General features: G+C 41.0%; 1 pseudogene; it reads left to right on the top strand.

Annotated features, from left to right (window-relative positions):
- Positions 1-785: 785 nt before the first annotated feature.
- On the top strand, positions 786-2,223 carry LOC150049365 (adenylyl cyclase-associated protein 1 pseudogene; annotated as a pseudogene).
- The last annotated feature ends 3,715 nt before the right edge of the window (positions 2,224-5,938 follow it).

Below are 5,938 nucleotides of genomic sequence, written 5' to 3'. Positions count from 1 at the left end.
AGGAGCTAGAATTGAAAACATGAGCCATCAGCACTTGGCTGGGATTTCACTTTTTGTTTATAAATGTAATTGACCTAGGTATTACAGAAGTAATATGAGTGTAAGGCTAGAAGGCATGCCCATTAGGAGATCATTTGTGTTAGAAGTCTGAAACAACATTTATTATCCTCTTAATAAGATTAAGTGGATATTAGCTTGAAAGGGTTACTGGATATATTTAACCCAATCACTATGAATGTTTAGCCTTGAGTTCAGAAACTAAATCAGTAAGATTATTTTCCATTGCCTTCTGGAGAGAAAATAATGAGTATAAATGGAATAGATTAAGTCTGTGTTGAATTGGTGTTCTAAGTGTAAACTAATTTGTGTAGAATGTCTTTGTCTGCCCTTTACAGTGGTATTATTTGATCACAGTTCATTTCTCTATAAATTCCTCATAATTCCTACTTGCTTGATTTCTCAGTCATACATGATAGAAATCACCTTCCTGGAAGGGGAACTGAACTGAGCATTCGTGAAGATAAAATGATTATCAGGACATGCTATAACTAGTCCCAACGCAAGAGAAAGATGGTTTCTGACAGGACTTGTTGAGTCTACCGACCTCAGGAACAAGAGTGGTAGGCAGAGTCCTCACCCACCAGCTGGGAGATGAGGAATAGATATTGGCTATAGAGAATAATGTTGGTTCTGTTTTGCTTTAATGATGCTCTATAATAAATAATGATTGCGAGAGCCACTGATCACAGACCTGAGGTGAGGCACAACTCTTGAGGTGGTACATCATGGCTGACATTCAAAATCCTGTAGAAAGGTTGGAGAAGGCAGTAGGCCGCCTGGAGGCAGTATCCCATCCCTCTGACATTCACCGTGGGTATGGAGACAATCCTTCAAAAGGAGCAGCTCCATATGTGCAAGCCTTTGACTCTCTGCTTGCTGGTCCTGCGACAGAGTATTTGAAGATCAGTAAAGAGATCGGAGGAGTTGTGCAGAAGCATGCGGAGATGGTCCACACAGGTCTGAAGTTGGAACACGAGCTCTCCTAATTACAGCTGCTCAGTGCCAGCAGCCAGCCAATAATAAACTTACTGATTTGTTGGCACCCATCTCAGAGCAGATCCAAGAAGTGATAACCTTCTGGGAGAAGAACCGAGGCAGCAAGTTGTTTAATCACCTGTCAGCTGTCAGTGAGAGCATCCAGGCCTTAGGCTGGGTGGCTATGGCTCCTAAACCTCCCCCCTATGTGAAAGAAATGAATGATGCTGCCATGTTTTATACAAACCGAATCCTCAAAGAGTACAAAGATGTGGATAAGAAGCATGTGGACTGGGTCAAAGCTTACTTGAGTATATGGACGGAGCTGCAGGCTTATATGACTGGCCTGGAACAAAACAGGGCCCGGAGCCAAAGAACTGAGTGGATTACTATCTGGACCATCTGTTGGATCAGGTCCCCCTCCCCCTCCACCAGGCCCACCTGCCCTGCCAGTCTCTACCAGTTCAGGCTCTGATGACTCTGCCTCCCGCTCAGCACTGTTTGCACAGATTAATCAGGAGGAGGGCATCACACATGCCCTGAAGCATGTATATGATGATATGAAGACTAACGAGAATCCTGCCCTGAAAGCTCAGAGTCGCCCAGTACACAGTGGTCCTAAGCCATTCTCTGCACCTAAACCCCAAACAAGCCTATCTCCCAAACCAGCCACAAAGAAGAAGCCGGCTCTACTTGAACTGTAGGGCAAAAAATGGAGAGAAGAAAATCAGAATGTTTCCAACCTGGTAATTGATGACACAGAGCTGAAGCAGGTGGTTTACATATACAAATGTGTGAACACCACATTGCAAATCAAAGGCAAGATTAATTCCATTACAGTAGATAACTGTAAGAAACTCGGTCTGGTATTTAATGATGTAGTAGGCATTGTGGAGATAATCAACAGTAGAGATGTCAAAGTTCAGGTAATGGGTAAGTGCCAACCATTTCCATTAACAAAACAGATGGCTGCCATGCTTACCTGACCAAGAATTCTCTGGATTGTGAGAAAGTGCCAAATCTTCTGAGATGAATGTCCTCATTCCTACAGAAGGCGGTGACTTTAATGAGTTCCCAGTCCCTGAGTAGTTCAAGGCCTTATGGAATGGGCAAAGGTTGGTCACCACAGTGACAGAAATCGCTGGATAAGCCAAGAGCCAGTAGGTTCTTTGCCCTTTCCCTTCACACCATGGGATGAATCTGTATCAAGATGGTTCTTTTTTAGATTTCCTCTACCTTTCTGCTCTTAACTACTTCTTTGCCCAGAGAAGCCCAGCTACCTGCCTTCACTGAATATACCTCAGGCTGAGATTTGGGATGGGACAGCAGTTGATCTTCTGCAGGAAGGTACAGCTTCTCCACATCAGCATGGTTGTACTACCAGTCTGGTCTTAAGGGACTGGCACACCTGGACTGTGGTGTTTCAGTTCTGAGCTTTTTAGGGGAAAAGTTATTCTATGAACAAACTATCCTTTGGGAAGAACAGCAGTCCCAGGAATTAACATCAGAATGTGCACACTAGTGAATCTTCTTCTAACAGTGAGCATGGAGGTAACAGAAGCTCGTATGATTTCAGACTAACTTCAAGTTGACAAGTGAGGGGAGGGTTTCCTGGTCCAAAAGCAAACTTGTTTCCTAGCAGCATTCCATCACTCTGCATTCCATCCGGAGTCCACATCAACCATCACATACTAGGTTCTCGGGTCCCAACTGTAGTCACAGTGCCCTGGGTCTTATGTCCTTTCTTTCCTCTGATATCCCTGCCTGCCACCTTCCTACCGAGGTAATTTTTAAGAATAAGAAAAAGGAAGCCGGATGCTGGTGGCTCACACCTGTAATTTTAGCTACTCAGGAGGCTGGGATCTCAGGATCACAGATATTAGTCTGGGCAGGAAAGTCCATGAGACTCTTATCTCCAATAAACTACCCTTAAAAAAGCTGGAAGTGGAACACTTGCTCAAGTGGTAGAATGCAAGCCTTGAACGAAAGAATTCAGGCACAGCACTGTGGCCCTGAATTAAAGCCCCATAAGCAGCAGAAAAAAAAAACACAAAAAAAACCCTGCCATTCCAAGGAATTGCATTCCTCCCTACCTGCAAGGTGCCTGCCATCTATCTGTCCTCATGGCTGTCCACCACACTCAACAGTTCACGGCTTTGGTCCAGGAACCTGACAAGACATAAAACCTCCACTGCAGGCTGGCTTAGGTCTTGATTAAGAATCTTGCACAGCATTGCAAGATTCAAACACTCTTACCAAATATGCAATTTTTTTTTGGTGGGAAGAGAGATTGTCCTGTGACTTTTACCCATTTCCTGAGGCCTGTGGAAATAAACCTTTTTGTACTTAAAGTTATACAGAAAATAGAAAAAAGTTAATACCAAAAACAAAAATAAATAATGATTGTAAAATAGGACAAATCAGAGAAAGACTAGCAAAATTCAAAGTATCTAGAATATCTAGCTAAAACCATTACTCCAACATTCTATAAGAAGTTAATGGCCCCAAATAAACAGTAAATGCTTGACCTTAAAGTCATAACCCATTCACAATAGATTTACAAGAACAAAATATTCTTAAACTGGGCCTTTTGCCCTCTCTTTTTAGAACATGAATTACAGCATTTAACATTGCAAAGAATTCTGTCAACATTAAAAATCATTAAATTTTTTATGGCTGGAAAGTAATGAACTTTTCTAAAAGGGAATAATATTAGGCAAAGTAAAAAATGACCACAGTGAAATTCTAAGTACCTAAATGGTATGAATTATGGCCTGAATTACTGGAAAACACATTTAGCATTTGGTGAAATTCCTGTGAATCACACATTGGAAATAATCAACCAGTCTGGCAGAGCTGTTTAGCTGTTAAAACTGCATATAACAGCAGAAACAAAAACATAATAATAAAACTAAAATAATTGGTCATGTTAATAGGGCATGGAATAATCTGTAATGAGTGTGTATGACATTTACATATTTCTTTCTTTCTCTCCCTCTCTTTCTTTCTCTCTCTTTTCTTTCTTTCTTTCTTTTTTCGTTCTTTGCTCATGGTTGTTGCTCTACCATTAGAGCTACAGTGCCACTTTAGACTTTTCCTAAGTAGCTAATTTGTGATAAGAGTCTCACGGACTTTCCTATCTAGGTTGGCTTGGAAACATGATCCTCAGATCTCAGCCTCCTGAGTAGCTAGGATTATGGATGTCCACTACCTAGTTTATTTCTTTTCTTTTCTTCTCTTTTCTTTCTCTCTTTTATTTTGCCAGTCCTGGGGCTTGAACTCAGGGCCTAGGCACTGTCCTTAGACATTTTGTTTTTTGCTCAAGGCTAGAGCTCTGCCACTTGAGCCACAGTGCCATTTCCAGCTTTCTCTGTATATGTGATAACAAGGAATTGAACACAGGGCTTTGTATATGCCAGGCAAGCACTCAACCGCTAGGCTATGCTCCTGGCCCACCTAGTTAATTTCTTAAGATTGAGTTGTTTTTTAACCTCTTATTTGGAAATGATAATCAATTTATATAAAGTTGCCTTCTAGCAATTTTTTATATCTTATATTTTTATCATATGTCAAAATTAAGACTTGGACATCTGTTTGATATATTTATAATTGGATGTCTTAAGAGTTTGTCTTAACCTTTAGAGAAACAGACTGTTAGTTCCTCATAAATCAGTTGCCTTTCCACCTGTGTTGGGCTGAAATGTCATCTTTGGGTGGCAATTTCAACAAGATAAAGCTGTTCTTGAATAATTGGCTTGGTTCATGCTCTTGTTGCTTTATTTAGAGCTGCTTAAGATATTTTCAGCATTAGATAATTTTAACCTCATTTGCCCAACAGCCAGAAATTTATCCTATTTTTATAAGTAAAGTTGTTGTGAAGAAAAGAAGTATTTGAAAAGCCATTAAAACAACAAATAAAGCCATGAAAACTGGTATGCTGGAATGTGCCTGCTGAAAGTCAGAATAAATGTTTCAAATACTGTACATTGTACAACTGGCATTTTCTTCTTTTCATGTTAGCTGTTCTTTGGTCTTTTCTGCGTCAATACGGTTTTGGGCATTTACTCTGTGTACATCCTGACCACAGAACACATCTTTAAACTTTTCTTATTATTGCTGTTGTTTTTGGACTTCGAAAGAACGGGCAGTGTCTATGTTTTCTCTCACATGCTCAGGTTCCTGACATTGTTTCCCTCCACATCCACACAGTGTGTGTGAAAGGACCATGTGGTAAAATGGTGAGCTCACATTCTTGGAGCCACAATGCCAACTCCAGTGCTACTTGCCATTGTGCTATTTAGCCTTCTCTGAATCTGTGTCTTATCCCTAGAACTGTACGTTCAAAATTCAAGAACTTCATACCAGGTGCCAGTGGCCCACACCTGAATTCCTTTCTACTCAGAAGAATGAGATCTGAGCATCCTGGTTTGAAGCCCGCAGAGGCAGGAATAAACATAAGACTTTTATCTTTACCAAAAATCTGGAGGTGGAGGTGAGGCTCAAGAAGAGCATCAAACTTGAGCAGAAAAGGTAAGGGAAAAATCCCTAACCTGAGTTAAACCTTCAGAAGAGGCACAAAAAAATCAAAGACGCATTTTAAAAATTCACTCTTTCTGTGATTCTTCAGCTCTGCCAGAGTATGGAAATTCAGGTCTGAGCCAGCATTCCCTAGTGTAGGATGGTGAGCAGCAGAAACACAGTTTCATTTCTTTGAATAAAATGTTCTTGATATGCTCCAGGCATCAACTTAGCCTGGACAATGGACCGGTAATCTTTTTGGCTATGACAATCTGGCTTATGATGTTCTGACCTCTGCACACTCTGGGCTTTGCAGCCTTTGCCATGCTGTGAGCCATACCAGGAACTGAATAGCCAGCTATACAGTTGGATTCCAGATTTGCTC

Source organism: Megascapheus bottae, chromosome 20 (assembly GCF_031878675.1).
Source record: "Megascapheus bottae isolate mThoBot1 chromosome 20, mThoBot2.hap1, whole genome shotgun sequence".
In the NCBI taxonomy this organism is placed as follows: domain Eukaryota; kingdom Metazoa; phylum Chordata; class Mammalia; order Rodentia; family Geomyidae; genus Megascapheus; species Megascapheus bottae.
The sequence above is the reverse complement of the archived record's forward strand: the minus strand, read 5'-3'. Positions and strand labels throughout refer to the sequence as shown.